This window comes from Paroedura picta, chromosome 11 (genome assembly GCF_049243985.1).
Source record: "Paroedura picta isolate Pp20150507F chromosome 11, Ppicta_v3.0, whole genome shotgun sequence".
NCBI lineage: Eukaryota > Metazoa > Chordata > Lepidosauria > Squamata > Gekkonidae > Paroedura > Paroedura picta.
In genome coordinates this window covers 32,687,589-32,707,202 of record NC_135379.1, presented here as the reverse complement: position 1 = coordinate 32,707,202, position 19,614 = coordinate 32,687,589, and the positions used below count along the sequence as shown (strand labels likewise).

Below are 19,614 nucleotides of genomic sequence, written 5' to 3'. Positions count from 1 at the left end.
CTGACTCTGCAACACAGGGCAGCACACAGGGTCCCATTGGGTAAGGCCACCCCTGATGTTACCTTAGTAAATGTGGTTTGGGATCATATATTTATTAAGATAACATACAAACCTTTGTCAGATGGTTAATGGAATGTCTAACCATTCACTGACTGTGGCTAGTTTTCCTACTTCTCCTGTCTAACAAGCATAAATCTATAGTTTGTTCTTGCTATTATCTTCTAACAAAGATCACTTGCTTAAACTCTGAGTAACTTAACTAGATTCCTTGCCACTACCAATGCACTGCAAGACCTGAAATTGTTTAGTATTATGTCTATAAAAATTCATCAGTCCAAGTGATGTTAGTACAAGTGTCTTGTCTATCTCCAATTAATTCCCCTCCCTTTTTAAGGAGCATGTTGGCTGAACTCTTTTGCACATAGTTAAAGCCAGTAGTAAATGTTATTAAGTGAGCTACCACATGGTTTTGCTTGGCAGTCCTGTTGAAGCAATAATAATGCGGACATCAGCAGCAAATGCTGATCTTGTACTTCTGTTCTGTGGTAGAAGCAAATGTTTCTCATTATTGCTTCTTATTTCTGTCCTAGATTTCAAACCAGTTCCAAACTCACCTTGTCCTTATAAGATCTTATGTTCATGTGGGAAGTAAGATTGTTACTTTATAAATGAGAGGGGTTTGCATCTCATATAATGTTCACACATTTGAGAAAACAACATTTTAAGGGTTTTTGTTGGGGCTAGGAGAAAAAAGTGACAAAGCAATTGATTTACTTTTGCACAACCTGTATGGAAATGCAAAGCAATGCCATATACAGAATTTAGAATTATTTTTAGCCCAAGTATTGAAATTATAAAAGCAGGAACTGAAGATAAGATTTTAAAGTTGTATTATTTATTTCAGTTGCATCTCATTTACAGTACATCTCCAGGGTTTGTCACAAACTACAATGACTACAAAATGTTATTGTAAAATGACAGAACTATAAAAGGACATATCAACAATATCTAAAATGGCATCAAAACTCAGTGAAAAAATATGACAATACAGCGAATAGCTGTGGTGAAGTCCAATGGGCAGTTGGTTCTAAATAGGGCAGATTACTTTGGAAAAGTCCCTGCTCCACAGTTTTTATAAGATTTGGATAAATCTTTAAATGTATTCACATGCCTCTTCACAGCCTCCAACTGAAGAAGAAGAAGAGTTGGTTCTTATATGCCATTTTTCTCTCCCCGAAGGATTCTCAAAGCAGCTTACAGTCACCTTCCCTTTCCTCTCCCCACAACAGACACCCTGTGAGGTAGGTGAGGTTGAGAAAGCCCTGATATTAATGCTCAGTCAGAACAGCTTTATCAGTGCTGTGGTGATCCAGCTGGTTGCAGGCGGGGGAGCGCAGAATCAAACCTGGCTCGCCATATTAGAAATCCGCACTCCTAACCACTACACCAAACTGCAAGTATTCATTTTAATTAGAGCCAGTTCCAAATGGATGGAACCCCATGGCTTGGGTAAACAGAAATGTTTTGACCTGGGGCCTACAGAAAAATAATGTAGGTGTCAGGCTATCCTCAACTGACAGGGCATTCAGGTGGTAGTGGGTAGTGACCCACTACCACCATCACCAAGAGCCCTGTCTTGAGTTGCTACTTTACTTCTACAGGAAGGAACACAGAGAACAGGGCTGGAGAAGAGGATTTTAACTGGTACGCTGGACAATATGAGATAAGGTGGGCCGTCAGATGTTGTTGTTGTTAGGTGCGAAGTCGTGTCCGACCCATTGTGACCCCATGGACAATGATCCAGGCCTTCCTGTCCTCTACCATTCCCCGGAATCCATTTAAGTTTGCACCTACTGCTTCAGTGACTCCATCCAGCCACCTCATTCTCTGTTGTCCCCTTCTTCTTTTGCCCTCAATCGCTCCTAGCATTAGGCTCTTCTCCAGGGAGTCCTTCCTTCTCATGAGGTGGCCAAAGTATTTGAGTTTCGGGCCTTCAGATATCCCAGCCCAAAACCTTTAAGGACCATACACATAAGAACCAGCACTTTGAACTGTGCATAGAAGCAGACAGTGTGGATCTTTTGTTACAGTTGTGGTATGATATTTGATATTTATTATCCAGCTGTTGGTTAGACTGAGGAGCCACTCTTAATACTTTAGTTACTTGATTCCAAGGCTCCCTCAACATCTGGTTTTAGAATGAGGGGAGCATTATTTTTCTTCAAGTATTTGCAGTTGTGCCATATTTGTCTTCCTGAGCTGGAACTTGGTAATATCAACATGGCTGAATGCCATGATTGGTATCTTTAAATGTGGGGAGAAACTCTCATCCATCTTAGACTTGTTTACATGATGAAAGCTGAAGCAAGATTAAAACGGGGCTCAGGTAATTTGGGGAGTGGGTGGGTAAAGATGAATTCTTTGCAAACAATACTACAATTATAACTCTGAGAGGGATGCTTTAGAGCGAGCCTATAAGCAAGAATATGACTACATACTGTTCAGAGAAACTACAGGGCAAACCGAGTCAAGGTAAATAGTCTGAATTAACAGCTTCACATCCTGAGGCATAATGACACATTTAATTCCGAATATTTGGATTTATTCCAGTGTAGAGCTATGAGAGAACAGTTTAACTGGTTTGTAGAACAGCAGCTTTTGAAATATGGATACATGGATATATGGTTACAAAGCATCTTGTTGATAGTAAATCAAGACTGTAACTTCATATCTGTATGGGACATTTTACTTGTCCTTTAGTCATGAAATAACACTGGGGTTCAAACTGCTGATTTGGTATCCAATTGAAAATTAAACAGATTTATGAAAACAAACATTTCATAAATGTGTCTAGAGCTTTATTTGAACTCCATTTAGCAAGAAAAAGTTTAGCCATAAAATATTTTTTCCAATGGACTGTAGTAAACAACACATTGCTCTGATAACGAAACACAAGGAATAATTCACCACGGCATATGTGAATCATCAACTAGTTCTCAGATTGAGTCCAAACATCTGAAAAGCTTTTACTATCACATTCGAGTTTTTTTTTAAATATGTTTCTACAACCAAAAGGGGGGGGGGATCCAAATGCCAAGATAAATATCTCGCAACATTAAATGGATCCAAAAGGCAATGGGAATCACCATAAACAAACAAATGTATGCAAGCCAAGATTGCCAACCAATAGTAAATTTACAGACTGCCAATAGAATTTTCTTGCCAGAAAAAAAAATCTCCCGTCATCAACAAGCATTCTTTGTCCTGTCTTCAGATGCCTTCCTCATAAAGAAAACCAAAGCCAATATTAGTTTAATTACAGCCCATGACAATAACTTTAAAGTTACATATATACATATAAACTTGCACTACATATATAGGTGTGTGCATAGATGTTTAAAAAGAAATGCACCAACAGAACAAAAAGGGGGAAATGTCAGGTGATGGCTTATTGATCATTGACCAAGGTCCCTATGCATTTTGCTATGCAGACTTTGTCAGGGGGAATCAAAAGGTTCACCTAGTGCTGGAACTGTCCTTAGACCTTAATTGCTATGGACAGTTCCAACACTAGGTGACGGCCCTTGTTCCCTAACGAAGGCTGCATGAGAAAACACATAGGGATTTTGTACACTAATAAATCAATCAGCCATCACCTGACATGTCCCCCTTTTTTATCCAGCAACAAGGAACTTAATGTCTATTATTCTTATTCTTTACTGTATCTCCTATTTTGCGGAGTTTACAACAAATAGAACTGAAAATGAAGTTTTCTGCTAGTTTAATTGTTTCAAAAGCTGTGTATTTAGGCAGTTTTCATCATTACTTTGTCTGTGGTCGGTTTTTATTTTCTCCAGCAGGAGTTACCATATCCATTTATTGTGTTTTTCATGATGATAGTGTCATGTTATCCTTGCACCATGAACTCAGATATGAGCAACGGTGCTGACATTATCCTTTCAAAAATAAGATGGGAATGGTGAATTCAGCCACAGTTATGATAGAAGTCTTTTACATTTGATTCCTGTGGCACTTATAAGCAAGTGCAGAAGCTTTTGCAAGTCTCATGTGTCACGACCTGATCCACTTTGGCCCATTCATGTAAAGATGTTTCTTCACCAGAGATTAATGTTAGTATGGATGCTCTGTGATTCACTGGTTTAGCTAACATTATGTTTTCCAGCTGCAATCAGGGAACTGATTTTTCTTCAGTCAGTTCAAGCCTGTTTTGTCAGCTTACTTTTGACATATTCAAATGGTACAGTGCAATTGACACTTAGATCTGTGGTGGATCTTGTGCATCAAAGACTCACAGAGACTGGAATTGCTGCTGCTCTTTATTAATGCCAGAACATGATACAAGTAGTACCAAGATGGCACTGAAACAACCCCCCCCCAAACCCCACAATATATACACACAAGAACAAAAGTCTCACCCACAGCCGCACGTGATTGGACGGATCCTGCATGATTGATTTTAACTGATTGGATCCCATGGCAGGGATCCTTGTAGCTCATTGGTCTAAACCAGGGGTAGTCAAACTGCAGCCCTCCAGATGTCCATAGACTAAAATTCCCAGGAGTCCCTGCCAGCAAATGCTGGCAGGGGGTTCATGGGAATTGTAGTCCATGGACATCTGGAGGGCCGCAATTTAACTACCCCTGGTCTAAACCATGCTTGCTTTGATCCCACCTCAGACCTCAAGCTTGGTCTTCCATAGGATTGTTAGCATGACTACATATGCAGCAGTTTCATTAAGGCATGCTCTCACACTAGGGTTGCCAGGTCTGTCAGATCAGCTGGCAGGAGATGGGGGAACGTACCGAGAGTTGGAAGGAAAGAAGACTTTAAAAACCTGCAATATTTCTACATCTCCCAGGGCCATTCCACACCAGGATCTATGTGGCAAATTGGTTGCAGAACGAAAAAACGCCATTTTAAATTGTGGAATTCATTGTTATGCATACCTGGCTTTGTAGTGGAATCCAGTTGCGTTTCTATCGTTTCCCCACAGGTTTCCGGTCTTGGCAAAAATCGCTAGCCAGGAAGCAATATTGCCGAGCTTTGTCCCGCCCCTGGCCGTCAAGCAGCCAATGGGCGGCCGTTATCATGCTCTCAAAAAGCCTCTTTCCCTTTAAGGAAGGTTTAAAAAAACACACACACACGTTGCAACGAATCTGCGTTGATTCGTTGCAACGGAGAGACCCATCTAGCTAGCAGGTGGTGTTTGAGCTGCCGTTTCATTGTTGCCACGCTCCCCCCCCCGAGTGAAAAAAAATACCCCCCCCCCCGCACGGGTGCGATTTTTGGCCGAAAATACACTGAAAAATAAAGGGAAAATAAACCAGCAAACAGGGCTGTGTGTTGTTTCGTGCTTGGTGACTTAAAACAGCTCTGGGGAGGGACTGCAGCCAAGGAAGCCTTGCTGGGTAAACAGAGGCTCGCTGGTGCGTTGATCTCTGCTCGTTCCAAGGAAAAAAAATGGCGATCGCTTTGCTGGAAGATCAGAGGAGAGAGCTAGGGGGAGGGATTTTGCAGAAACCGCAACAATGGTAACGCACAGAACTGAGCCACAGCTCCTCCCGAATGAGGGAAGAATCAATCAACCTTGAGGCAATCAAACGCTTCTTTTGCAGAAGTAGCCACTTTTGCTGAGAGCAACCAAGCTGGTGCCTCTCTGGGGGAATTGAACATACAGCATCTGTAATTCTGTAACTGAGGCAATTTGAAAAAGTCATAGCCACGTACCTACTATATCTAGAAGTGTACAATAAGCTTCAGAGGAAGTTTGGCTCTCTTAAAATATATATTTGAGGAATCTGTGTTCACCAGATTCAAAGATGTTTCCAGCAGAGACACAATGGCTATGCAAAATCAGTTTTGCCCTTCTTTACAACAAAAATGGTACCTGAAGGATTGATCAAATACTGTTGTAGGTTTATTTATTCTTCTGTGTTCTTTATAATCCAACTTTCTGAAAGAGACTCAAGGAGGATTATACATATGCACCTGCCTGTAAGCTCTACTTTGAATGCCTTTACCTGTAGAGGAAAGATGACAGAACAATGTAAGCAGGGCCTTTTCAGTTGTGGCACCTTGTTGGTAGACCTCCCTCCATAAAGAAATTTTGCTGCTAGTAAGCTTGTTATAGTTTAGGTACCAAGCAAAAAAACTTTTTAAAATTAACTGGTTATTTTTATTTTAATTATTTTGGTATATAATCGTTGAAATAATGATTGAAGCTGGCTTGAGAGAAAAAGCTGAAGACTATAAATGTTTTAAATAAATGAACAAATAATTGAAAAAAATCTTATATTGACTAGATACAAGAAAAATAGGAAATTAAAGTGAATATAGATATTAAACTTAAAATACACAATGCAAATATATTATTGGGAAGACTGGAAATTCAGCACTGCTGCCACCAACTGATGACCTTATTCTTGCGGACAGATGACTCTAATCTCCAGTGTTGTTAAAGTTAACACCTTTAATAAGTATTATACTCTCATAAATAAAAATAAGCAAAATATGCTTTATCATGAGTACCTGTAATTACTGCTTATGCTAATATTAGTACTCAGGTTCATTGAATGGAGATTGTGTCCCTAAATATTTGTACTGGTAGTGCTGCCTGAAGATCTCTATCATAACGACACTCCCTTGCTCCCAAGTTCATTATAGCCACTTATATTGTTACTGTAAATCTTTCTAACGCCCCAAATGCCTCACTACCAAGAACATTTTTATAATGAGGGGTGGGGCATGAAAAAAATTTAGACTCTATTCTTTGCAAAGTTGTATTTTCTTATTTAGTATCATGTTGAAGTAATCACAATAAAGCTTTCTTTTTAAAAATATCCAGTGAATTTGCTTTATCAAAAAGGCATATATAGAAAAAGGAGAGAAAGCTGCTTCAGGGCATTTGCTAAACTCCATTGCTTCGTCCATCAGTTTTAATTCCGTAACCATCCTGAAAGATTTATGCTTTGTGTTTTGAGAGTCTGTTATTAAATGGCTTTGCAGAATTAAAAAAAATTAAAATTTAAATATAACTTTTTAAATGTGCGTTGGACCTTTGTGCCTTTCAAAAGAGGTCAAGTTCAAGACACTTATGAAAAGACCATTCCCATGGAGACTACATGAGAAAGCCTATTAGCCTTGCTCTACTTTCCTGCTACCCCTTCTTTGATCATAAAACAAGGTTATGGGCAGTGAGAGTAGCAATGGAAGTGCGACAAAAATGCAACAGATCCTGGCTGAGTTTCAAAGCTAAATTGCAATCCAATGCACTTATTCTATCGAGTTCAATGGGGATTAATTCGGAGTAAACAATACTATTAGAATAAATAAAATGGCATTTTGCTTTTTATAATTTTCATCTGTTTATTAACAATAGAATGCATTGGATTTTTCTACTGGTAGAAAGAAAGGAGGGATCCCCATTGACCACCCAAAATGGTTATACTGGGGACTGTGGGACTTGCCTGTACAAAAGCCATATGGAACACATTCTGTAGTGTGGAGAACTAAGCAAGACTGAGTAGAAAAGCAGGCCATATTCCACCCACTAACTAACTACCCCAAAACAACACTGTGCCCAGCAAATAAAGGTAAAGTTGATTAACGGTAAAATCCTGAGAATACTTTCCTAGAAACAAGCCCCACTGAATACACATAAGTAGGATTGTGAGTAAACTTGTTTAGGTGTTGCTGCCTAAAGCATACTAATAGATTTAATATGGAAGTCCCTTCTTCTGTAATAGAAGTGAGAAAAATGCTGTATTGATATTGTACGATAATCTTACATATCCTACTGCAATATGGAGAACATTGTCAGGAAGTATGCAGTTTATTCATCTGCATAGTCCCATGCCAGAGCACAGTTTAAGGTGTTTCAGGGGCACAATCAACTTTCAAACCTTCCATCTGAAAAAAAGAGAACCTCCTTTGTAAACCTATTACCTAATCTAAGAAAGGGGTGGGGGTGATTGAAGATTAGAGAAAGATTAGGCCTCTGTGTTCTGAAGCAGTGCTAGAATACTAAATGTTGGGGTCAATCAAGAGAGAATGGTGTTTCCATTATGCCCTTCAAGATTGCAGGGGCATATGAATGGTGGTGTGCCAAACTAGACAGAACTTTGATTGGATCAAGAATGGCAATTATGTTTTTAACACAAAACATATTTAGTAAGGACATAAATTTAAATGGTTTAGAGAAAGAGAAGTCAGGGCCTTCACTTTATATGGGATGTACATAACCCCAGAAGAAAAGCTGTTTCACCCTAAGCAGGAGCAGCTTTTCCTATAGGTTAACTAGGCTTCAGCCTAGGGCCTCAAGATCAAGAGGGACCTATATTCCACATTTTTTTATAAAGGTTAGTACCAATCACAACATGTTTCATTTAACATATTGATATATATCACAGTAATGATGTATTTTATTATCTCTCATGTAATTTACAAACTTTAAAATGGGAGATGAAAGGGTCACATAAGTGGAATAGCCTAGGGCCTCTTTTCATGTAAATCCAGCCCTGACCCTAAGGAAATCAGAGGAAGTCTTCCACGAAAAGGAATTCCTTGGGGCAGAAATAGTCACAATAAAGATTTCTCTGTTGGGCACCAAATATGAAAGAATATACCTACAATTAAACTTTGTCTTAAAGATGCCACTGGACTCAAACTTTGTTCTGTTGTTCTACACCAAAATGGCAACCTACCTGCAGCTATCTTCAGAGTTAGGTTTTTCCTTTTCTCAGTCAGTAAATTATCACTTAACAGAAAACAGTTAATTCTATTTTAGGTTTTTTTTTAAAGACTCTTTTGCAAGGTATATTACTTGAGAGTTCTGAAACTGAGATCATGCTCCTAACATTGCCATCAACTACAGGCTGTTGGCTTTTCCTAATGTAAGTTGTTAATGGGCCACACTCACTTTATGGTACAAAGCTATAATCTGGGACACAGAGAATATAAATTGTATAGTTGTATCAATACTTAAATTATAGCTTTAATCACTGATTGTCTCCAGGCACTGAATTCATTTAAATGAAAACAAATGGGCTCCTGAAATGAGACTCATAGTAACAGTACATCTATTTATTTTTCTCCCACAAATGAGTGGACCTCCTTTACCCAATGAGTAAAGAGCTGCACTCAGGGACATCCTTGCGACCGTGACAAAACCTGACCATCTACCCAGACTTTGATTAGCAGAGTTTCCACATGGAAATAGAAAGGCTATATGTATGAAACTTTATTGCATGCTACAGCAGTGGTCCCCAACCTTTTTATCACCAGGGACCAGTCAACGCTTGACAATTTTACTGAGGCCGAGGGGGGGGGGGTAGTCTTTTGCCGAGGGACATCGCCACTGCCGTCTGAGCCCCAGCTCCACTTGCTTTCCCGCCGGCGCCCCTGACTTCCTGCCACCTGCTGGGGGGCGCTACCAGCAGCAGCTGCGCAGTGCCATGTCGAGGGGGAGCCCCAGCCATGACAGCTTCTGGAAAGCATCAAAGATGAGATGGCAGCAGAGTGGCAGGGCACCCCTTAGGCAGCAGCCAGGGAGGCGGACGAGGAGGAGCCACGCCCTGGTACCAACTACTCCACGGACTGGTCTCGGTCCTTGTATCGGGGGTTGGGGACCACTGTGCTACAGTACCCCTTGCAATATTTTTTCTTCCCCTATTTACTATTATTATGAATGTCAATTTAATGATAAATTTATTTAAAGTGAATGTTTGATTACTTTTTTAAATTTCAGAGTTCAAAGAGGAAGAAAAACAATTTTGTATGAGATTTTTACTGCTTGGGCAGAACAAAAAAGCAAAACTCGAACGAAAGTCAAATGAATAACGATCTTTTAATGAAGAAAATAAAGAATATCAAAGTTACAAAAAGTCATACCTGTAGAATTAAGAGTCTGTCTTGATATCTTTAAACTTTTTCTGTCTTTCATCTTGTAACTTGGTCATAAGAACAAATCCAGGATGAATAAAGGAAGTACAAATAAACTGTTTTTTACTTGCCATTCAATATGTAATTTTCTATTTAAATCAGAAAAGAGGACCTCCAGTCATGAAGATTTCAAAGCAAAACTTTTAGATAAGGCCTTTCAATGAAAATCCAGCAGTACTGCCCATTTATTTTACAATGGAAGAACAAATGAGTGCAGAAATTCTCATTACCTTATATTTAACATTGCTATGGCCAAAACAATTTATAGCCATATGTAGTTGCAAGGAAATAAAGAACCTGGTTACTAAGAAGTAACTGTGCACACATGAGTCAACCATCAAAATAGGAAACATATCCACAATGGTCCAGCAAATTTCAAGAGTAATTCAGGATTGGAAATTGCCATCTAGTCTAGCTGATTCATATTTTTTTTGCAATTGCAGTACTTGTTCTTTTCTCCAGTGTTCAGATATTAACCAGATTTCACCATTATGTAAATATAAGTAGTTAGCCAGGATAAATAAAATTAGTTATTTTCATAAATATCAGATCTAGAATATAAAAACCCTTCATAAGCTTTTGCCTCTATTCCACATATTTAAAAACATGATTAAAGCCAGCTAATAATACTTTCCCTAAATAAATACTAAAGAAGCATCTATTAAACCAATAGTCTTATTTCTCTGGGTTGCCTTTTATTTCAATGTTCTGTTCACATTTGCTCTAAATACTTATTTCCAGGAGCAGCTGGTAAGCCTAGTCAATAGCTTTGCATCTTCTTTTGATCACCATCTATACATAAAATGTAATTTAGGCCTTAAAAAGGCAACTGTTTGAATTCTATATCACTGGCTTTTTTCCATACTTATAATTTATCGTATACCCTTTTTTGGGTAACTGAAAGGCTGAGAAGATCAGTTAAGTGGGCACAGGGTTGCATGTTACTTCTGTTACTACTAGATCCAATAAAAGGGACCAAACAGGAATAACTGGCAGTTATTCTTAATGAATGTAACAAATTAGCTGATGATCTCTGCTCAATAAAAACAAAGTCTCCCCCCCCCCCCCCCATTACTAAAGGACCATGGCCATTTCAAACTATCCATACTGAGACATTCTACACCACAAACCAGATTGACTATATTCATTTCCTCTCCTTCTTTCTCACCCTTCAGTCTTGGAACTGTAACTGTGTGAGGGAGAAAATGACCTCTAACAGATCGTTCTCCAATCCTTGCATGACTCAAGTTCCCTTCAGAAACCACGCCAGTTCAAATCTGCTGCACAGATGTCACAATTAATCTTTAAATCTCCAGTTTCAATTGCCACATAGCTCAACAGGTCTGTCCTTTTATCATTGTTAGCAAACTCATATCTCCAATTAATGTGTGAAACTCACATTCCAAATTGACATCCGATTTGATTAATTTGGCTGGCATGGTCATTATGATCTGGAATTGCAACTGCAATAGGGCAAATGATTCCACCCAATTTTCAACTATGCACATAAAGAATTTTTCACCTCTCTAAAGGAACTTGAGCAAGAACCTACCACATGCCAAACCAGTCAGACAAGCTTTTATCAGTTTGAATTGCATTGTATCCAAATAAGTTAATATCCAACAATATCATCTTGGGTGAACTTCCAGTGACCCCGAAAAAATTCTGAGCTCCTACACGAAGTTTTTGAACAAGGTTGGAAAGACAGTTATTGAACACAGGGATCATTTACAAACATTTTCTTTTAGCACCTCATAATTATAGTAATTTAACAGAAGGCATGATTTCTCCAAAATGAGCCCAAGAAAATACCTTAATTGCTTAAACAGAAGCTCTTTTCTGAGCCAGAGGACTTACTGGAGCCTAACTGATCATTTCTGAATGTTTAGGGTTGACAGTACTGTACCCTATCTCCTCTGCTTCCTGGATTCCTGGTGGGCTAATGAAGGTGAACTGCGGTTTCCCAATATTGCTCCCAGCACAGCTCTGAGCATTTATGATGTCATCAGCTACAGCACAGAAAGCACAGATTCATGAATTCAGCATCTGGCAGATGTGAGTCGGTATTCCTTTTCCTTTCTGAAAATCCTGTAATAAAATTCTAGTGACACACCTTGTACCTCTAGTTACAGATTCATGCATTTTGTGTCAGTTGACAAATACATTAAAACATTGTACAAGCACACAAAGTTCATGGAAGCATACGATTCTCCCTCCATAATATGGCATGCTTTTAAGTGTATGTGACCTTGGTGAAATAGTATTTTGTATGCTGCCGCTCTAAATATGGTCACTGGCTTGAGTGATGTATATCTTCTTAGCAGAATTTAAAATAAACATACCAGTCTCCCCCCCCCTTCCACTGCTTTAATATGTTTCCCTGACACATGCACTATTTTTACATGGCCATTGCTCACTATAGGCACAGATACAGTGATAACACAGTTGGCTGGAGCCAGCAGCTACAGAAGGAACAAATAAAATGACAACATAAAGAGAAATTACACAATAGTATTACAACCTGTTTCACTTTCTCCTGATAATATTTTGACTGCAATTTAAAATAGTTACAGATCAAGTATTGCTTTTGCACATTTAGACTTCATAAGTACTGTATAAGTGCCATTTTGAAAAGGAGAGGTTTGATTGTTAGGATTCTGACCTCTGACCCCACTACCCAATGTAGTGCATGCACCACTGCCTCCTGACACAGCTCCTGGAGCAGTTTTCACAATTATTTATACATGTATTCATCCATTCAAATAATACCATCAGTGATGTCTTATGAAATAAGTCAAAAAGAACCATCACCTTCCCAAGAAGTTTACAGTGGTGTGTTTGGGGAAAATATTTGAAAAGTACAATGCAAGAAAAGTGAAGGCAAGGATATTAAGGAAGAAATGTGAGCCAATGAAGTTAAACTTATCAGTCTGTTATTGTTCTGAACTAAGCTCCATGAACTAACTCCTGAGTTAATACTATAGTCGTACATGGATCCCCACCTCCATGAAAACTTTCTCTTCCTTTGCATATCACAGTTCCATCAAGCCCACTGTGGCCACCACTCCCAACCCTGCCAATTATCCAGAGCTCCTCATATGCATTTGTGGCATAGACCCTCCTACAATTGAGCTTCCTGATGTCCCAACCTGTGATCCTTGTTGGTTTTCAGATAGATTTTGAGAGACTTCCCAGTAACTTTGTGGAGGCTTTTGTAGCTGTCTATAATGTTGGGCTGGCTATAGCCATAAACAGAGTAGCTCTTGGGTGTCCACTTCCATGCACTGTGAGGCCCCCAGCTCATCCTGCGTCTTCCACAAATGTCACTCTAATTGTCTTCTAGTCCAGTTCATAGGGAAGGTGATAGAATTTGGTGGTGGAGAAGCTCCAAGGGTTCCTGGATGACACAACTGCACTTGATCCATTTCAGTCTGGTTTCAGGCCTGGGTTTGGTTCCCAGACAGCTTTAGTTGAGCTGGCAGACAATCTTTGTTTAAAGTTCAACAGGAGATCATCTTAGCAACCTTTGACACAGTTATTTTATTCTTATCCACCATCTTGAATATATAAGTTAATGGCCTAGCCCTTTGGTGGTTTCATTCTTTTCTGTCTGACCAGACACAAAGTACCCATTGGCCGTGCAGAACCAGCAAGATGACACCTAGATCTATATTTCATTATCCCAGCTTCCTCATACATCTGTCTTGTTTTAGAACTGGTGCTTTGAGGCTGTCAAGTGCCTAAGGCAGAACAGACACCAGAAGTCATGCTAGTTAGGACAGCTAATAGAGGGCATGGGGGTCAGGAGTACCTATATCAGCTACATCTGATTTGTGTACTTTATTACCTTCTCTTGAACTGTCCTGCCATGCTGATTCATGCTTCTGTGACCTCACAGCTGAGTAACTTCAATACACTCTACATGGGGCTGCTCATGAAGATAATCTGGAAGGGAAGCAGCCTGAGTATTGCCAGGGACTAGCCACTGGGAACATATATGGCTACATTAATTGCCAGTCAAGAAAAGGATATGGAAGTTGGCCAAAGGAGGGAATGAGGAAGTAGCATGAAACGGATACAGGGGAAAGTGAGGTGCTCATGTCCTTGAGGGTTCACTACCATGCAAGTGGGCCGTAACCAGTGGCCAGCATCACACAACTGGGCCCATGCAGAGGCTGCTGGGAGTGTGAGAGGTAATGATTAAGACAATATTGTGAATGGAGGTGGGGTTTAGGATGGCACAGCTGAACACACTCTGAAAACTGGTGAAGTGAAGAATGAACAAAAGCAGCTTTAGTAATCATTTTTTAAAACCTTCTTTCGGACTTCGGTGATGGTGACATCTACATGCACTCTCAGCCAAAAGAAACCAACTGAAAAGCATGATGGGAACATGCCTAAATTCAATGCAACTGCATAGCGTATGAGGTGGGTTTCCTCCTAGAAAAACACTCTGCTGTGGAATGCCTGGAGCAAATTTGAAACAGCCCATGGGAATATTCACCAGTTACAAAAAGAGATAATGCTGTACTGTGGAGAAGGTCCTTATTAGGCCAGGCCATGTGTGCTATAAAATGTAATACCAAGTATCAGAGATACTTTATCACTGACCATAATCCACTCCCCTCCTCAGTACCTAATCGCCCTTTGCTCAATATGCACAAGACAGTTTGCACAGCAGAGAGATACTGTGTAATAACTGAAGTGCAACAACCATAGACTCACATTGCTCTTTAAAGATTAACACATTTCAAAAACTTTTGACAAGCTGGAGCATGAAGTGCTTTTGGGTAGGAAGGAAGTTTCAAATGCAACAGCCAAAGACAGATATCCAAGCTGCACTAACTAGGGGAAACCAATAAGCCCTGCTTTAAAGAAACTGCTATGGTCAACAGACTTTGGGAAGGGGAGGCAGGTGAGGCTGCACAGTTCCACACCTCTCTGTATCAAAGTCCCAGATTCAGCAACAAGCATGAACCACTAGTTGGAACTGTGATGCTCTCTAGCACAAGCAAATCTTCAAGTACTGCCAACTCTCTAAAGATGTCAGCTCCACTTTGACTTTTACAAAACTGCATTTCCGGCCAACTCCACAGCATCATCCAACCACCCAATATTACTGCCCATGTGCAAGTGCATAGATGCATATCCAGTACCTGCCTCTGCCATGTGCAAATCCAGTGTGATTTTTCTGAATGCCAGCTTCTGTCCCTGACCTGTGACTAACCTCCACTTCCTACTTCCATTCAGACTGTTACAGAAGCCGCACTTGCATGCAGGGAGCTCTGGCTCTTATTTAATCCTCCCCATGCTGCAGAGAAAAGGAAAGACAGGAGCGGAGCACATTTGGATCAGGGGATGAGCAAGCCAGATCACCCAAATCGGTAGGCACCCCTTACATAATCATTGGACTGTTCCGTTTGCCAGGCCGCTGTACACTGTGTGCCCAGCATTCCACTGACATGCTTACAGAAGTGGGCATGTTTGGTGAGCTGGTCATTGGCTTTCCACAGGCATCTGTGTCCATGGGTGCCTTCTCCAAGCAGCCTGTAAGTTGGAAACCACTTGTCTGGGCTTGGGAGAGAGGTTCTACCTGAGACACATGAATAGCCAGCCATGTTTCTGATAGCTGAGGCTGGAGCCCCATGTGCTCTGGGTGGAAGAGGAGGTGGTGGCAGTAGTCAGCACATCCTGGCTTGGTGCTGCAGGCAAGGGCAACAGGCACATCCCAGGGAACCAGGCTTCACAGGGTACAGAGCCAAACCAACTCTCCTCACTGCTTATAGTTGCCAACTCTTGGTTGGCTAATCCCTGAAGATCTGGGAAACCTCAGCAGGGGGTGTAATACCTTAATATAGGCCCATCAAGTAGATATTCAGATTGGTTTTCCTCCAGTTGCTCATGGGCTGGATAAGACCCCTGGATGGTCAGTTCCAGCCCGCCAGGTCAGTTCAGTCAGTTTAGTCCTTAATGTGTACAATGTAGCTGTTACAATCCACAACTGACTGACTTCAGATGTATGCCTCCAGGATTGCACTGACATCTGTGAGTTCAGGGTTACTCCAAAGTAAATTGATCTGGATTATAGGCAGTAAAGAGTGAATAAAGGATTACCAACCAGCAGTTCTAAAATATCAATTGCAGCACCATTTCACAAGGCAAACATTTCTCAGTCTTCCCATTTAAGTTTCCATATAAACTGAGATTAGTCTATCTACAGGAAAAACTCACCCGTATGAATTGTTATTTTACAAATACATTTCTATTGCTGAAGATGTGAAAACAATGTATTGCCCTTCATATCCACAGAGCACTCAGTCAAGAGGTTTTGAAGAGGATGACAATACAGCATTTATTGACAAAAGAACATGTCACCCATGAAGTGTTAGAAACTTACCTGGCTAAGCACTCTAAGATGTTCAGGCAGAGTGTGAAAAACCTTTTTGCACTGACCCTTTTAATATTATCTCTCCGTGTCAAAAGATGGACAATCAATTATTTTTTATCAACATGTCAACAGGTATGAAATCATGATTTGAAACCATAACTGCTAAGCAAAGATGATGAAGGCCTCCAAAATCAGAAGGGAAAGAAAAAGCTCTATGATACTAGGTACTTACATAAGGGGCACCGAAGTGCACATCCTAAGCTACTCACATTTATCTTGACTACATTGTACAGGCCGTTGTTTAATGAGAGAATCAGCATGCTTCCAGAATACACAAAAATATGTTTTGCACAAACACAAGCTTTTTGATCATTTTGTGGCATGCGGAACCTCTAATTCAGTTCTTAAAACATTCCTTTCACTGTACTTGAATAAATATAGCTGAAATACTACTGTCCATACAATATCTAACACAGTAAAACATTCCTATACCGCCAGTTAAGAACATAAGAAAAGCCCTGCTGGATCAGACCAGTGGTCCATCTAGTCCAGCAATCTGTTTTATACAGTGGGCCAACCAGTTACAATGGAGGGCCAACAACAGGGCAGTGAGGCTGATGCCTTTCCCTGCTGTTGCTTCCTGGCACTGACATTCAGAGGCAGTATTCCTCTGAATGTGGAGTTTCCCTTCAATCACGATAGCTAGTAGCCAGTGATAGACCTATCCTCCTCGAATCCGTCTAATCCCTTTAGGATTCAAAAGGAATTGTCTTTCTTGTATGCAGAATATTAAGCAGTAATGATTGACAAAGTCCTTTTGGAGAGAAACCAACTTCCTTCCTATTCTGTGGCTTGGTGTGTTTGTTGACAGTAGTGGAATGAGCCCTCCGTCAGATAGAAAGTTTGTCACTACTGTGATCCAACTAAGTGCGAATGTGTTAGGGAAGAAGTTCACCTCTACATATACAAACTATGTAAGCGGGTAACAGTAGTACAGCTGTTGTAGGCAAAACTGCTGTAGATCCAGCAGAGGCAGTGGGTAAACTGCATGAAGGGTAAACTGTATGACTTCTATCCTAATTTGATCACAGCCTTCAGTGTAAAGGCATTTCCAGAAAGACATTGCAGGCCCATCACACCAGAAAGGCACATGATAACAGGTGTCCACGATACACGTAACTATATAGTGAAGATCACTCATGGCCTTCAGAAGCCCCTGGCTCCATCATAGATCCTGAGTTTCCAAACTTCAGCACTCCAAACCAGTGAGAAAGCCAGGGTGACAACCATCATTCATTAAACACAAAGCTAAAACAATTTCCGGACTAGTTCATCAGGTCCAAAACCAAGTATTTATCCAAAGGGACAGGTAATCAGGGCATATTGGTATTCCAAAATACACATTGGCTTCTTACTAACTCGAGGGTCTGCCCGATAAATCCTCCTAAATGTTCTTATCTTTTGTAAAATCAACTGAATTCTTTCTACTGAGGATACTCAATGCATATTGCATGTCAGCCCAAGTATAGAAACACTGTTGCTCATTTGTCCACAGCCCTGCCAAATTCTTATAATCTTTTGGAGGTATTTCATTTTTACAAATAACTAAAATGTAACTGGAAATTTTACATTTTCTATTATTACTAACCTGATACCTTTTGGGTGAGGTCAGTGTTCAAAAACAAAGCATATTATGTTACCTTTGGGATTAGATTGCTTTCTATGGATTATTATTATTATATTATTAAAACAGCTATTTTTTCCCTGATAAAGGCATGGAATTAAGAAAGGTATGCCCTCAAAATCACTACCTTGGTATTATCCCCATTCTGAAACATGTCTAGAGTATATTTATTATTAAAAATGCATGCATAATAATATATATTACTAAAGGAAACAGGCTATGGATTCATTCTGTGCTCCTTAACAACCATCTGAAGCCAAATGTTTCCATTTTCGGGGCGGGTGGATCCATTTCAGGTACACTCTCCAAGAACTTTGCCTTCAGACTGAACAGAGTTCAAGCTAAGAAAGAAAAGGTGATAGTTTTTAAAAGTGTATTTCAGAGGTTTAGTTAATTTCGAGTGACATTCAGAAATACAAAGAGGGAAGAAAGGCGATGCTACTCAGTATAAAATCAAGCCTAGGTGGAGAAAGACCGCCCAAAATGCTTTAGCAGAATACCTTCAACCGAGGTTGCAAAGTGGGACCGTGAGCACTAAGCCTCGCTCCACTCCCAAACCCCAGATTCAACTGCTTCTCTCCCATTTCCTTTTTTCCAAAGGCATAATATTAGCTACCTTCCGCGGTAGCCGATCCAGATTTTAAGGAGACGCCGATCGGTTCGTCTGCCCGGCAACACACACCTTTTCCCGCGTGTGTGTCGAAGTTTGCCTCGGTCTTCCCAGCTTTCTCTGAACCCGGAGCCTCTCAGCGGCCGAAGGAGGGCCTCTCTGCCACGGCCCCGCAGGACGTTGGGGGAGAGAAGCCTTCTCTTCCCTTTCCCTCCAATCGCCTCGGAGCCTTCAAATATTTATCACCTTTGTCAGAGAGAGATCCCTTTTCGGAAACTGCCCACCACGCTCGTCCTCTCCCCCCCCCCTCCGAAGTGAGCAGCAGCTGACAGCCAAGCATGTGGCGTATAAATATTGAAATATATGAGCGGGGGGGGGGGGATGGGAAGGTGCGGAGGGGTGATGTATGGGAATTGGGGGATGAGGGAATGGAGGAGAGAAAGAGGGGGGCGCAGAGCAGCCCCGGCGCTCCTGTGTGGGGCGCTGCTCTCCGGGAGCGAAGAGGGGGGGGGGGAGCCGCATTTCGAACCGAGAAAAGGAGGGGGGGGGAGGCGAGCGCGAGGGAGGGAGGGAGGGAGGGAGGGAGGGAAGGGGGGGAGGGAAGATAATAGCATTTAAAACAACAACAACACAAGCCCAACAACAGTGATTAGCTCCTACCCGTCGCACAGGGACTGGGAGGGAATTGTGTGTGTCTCACCTGACTTCCTCCTTCCCCGGGGCGGCGAGGGAGGCAGAGATAGGCGCGCGCACCACCAGCCACTCTTCCCACCAAAAAAAAAAAGCAGCCCCCCAAAAGCCGGAGGAGAGGCGAGGAGGAGAAGAGACGCCAGCCGGGGAGGGGAAAGAGAGGGGAGAAAGGGGGCCGGGAGGGGAAAGACGGACGGGCGCGGAGCTCGCCGCCCTGCCAGCCAGCCAGCCAGCCAGCCAGGCAACCCTTCGCTTCTTGCGCCTCGGTTGGAACCCGCGCT

At 41.2% G+C, this 19,614-nt stretch overlaps 1 long non-coding RNA gene across 1 annotated transcript; it reads right to left on the bottom strand.

Moving 5' to 3' along the window:
* Window positions 1–873: 873 nt before the first annotated feature.
* LOC143820894 (uncharacterized) lies at window positions 874–19,547 on the bottom strand. Its single transcript, XR_013225584.1, has 2 exons — window positions 19,344–19,547; window positions 874–16,038 (listed from the first exon to the last, which is right to left on the bottom strand). It is a non-coding gene; the product is annotated as an uncharacterized LOC143820894 (long non-coding RNA).
* Between the last annotated feature and the right edge of the window lie 67 nt (window positions 19,548–19,614).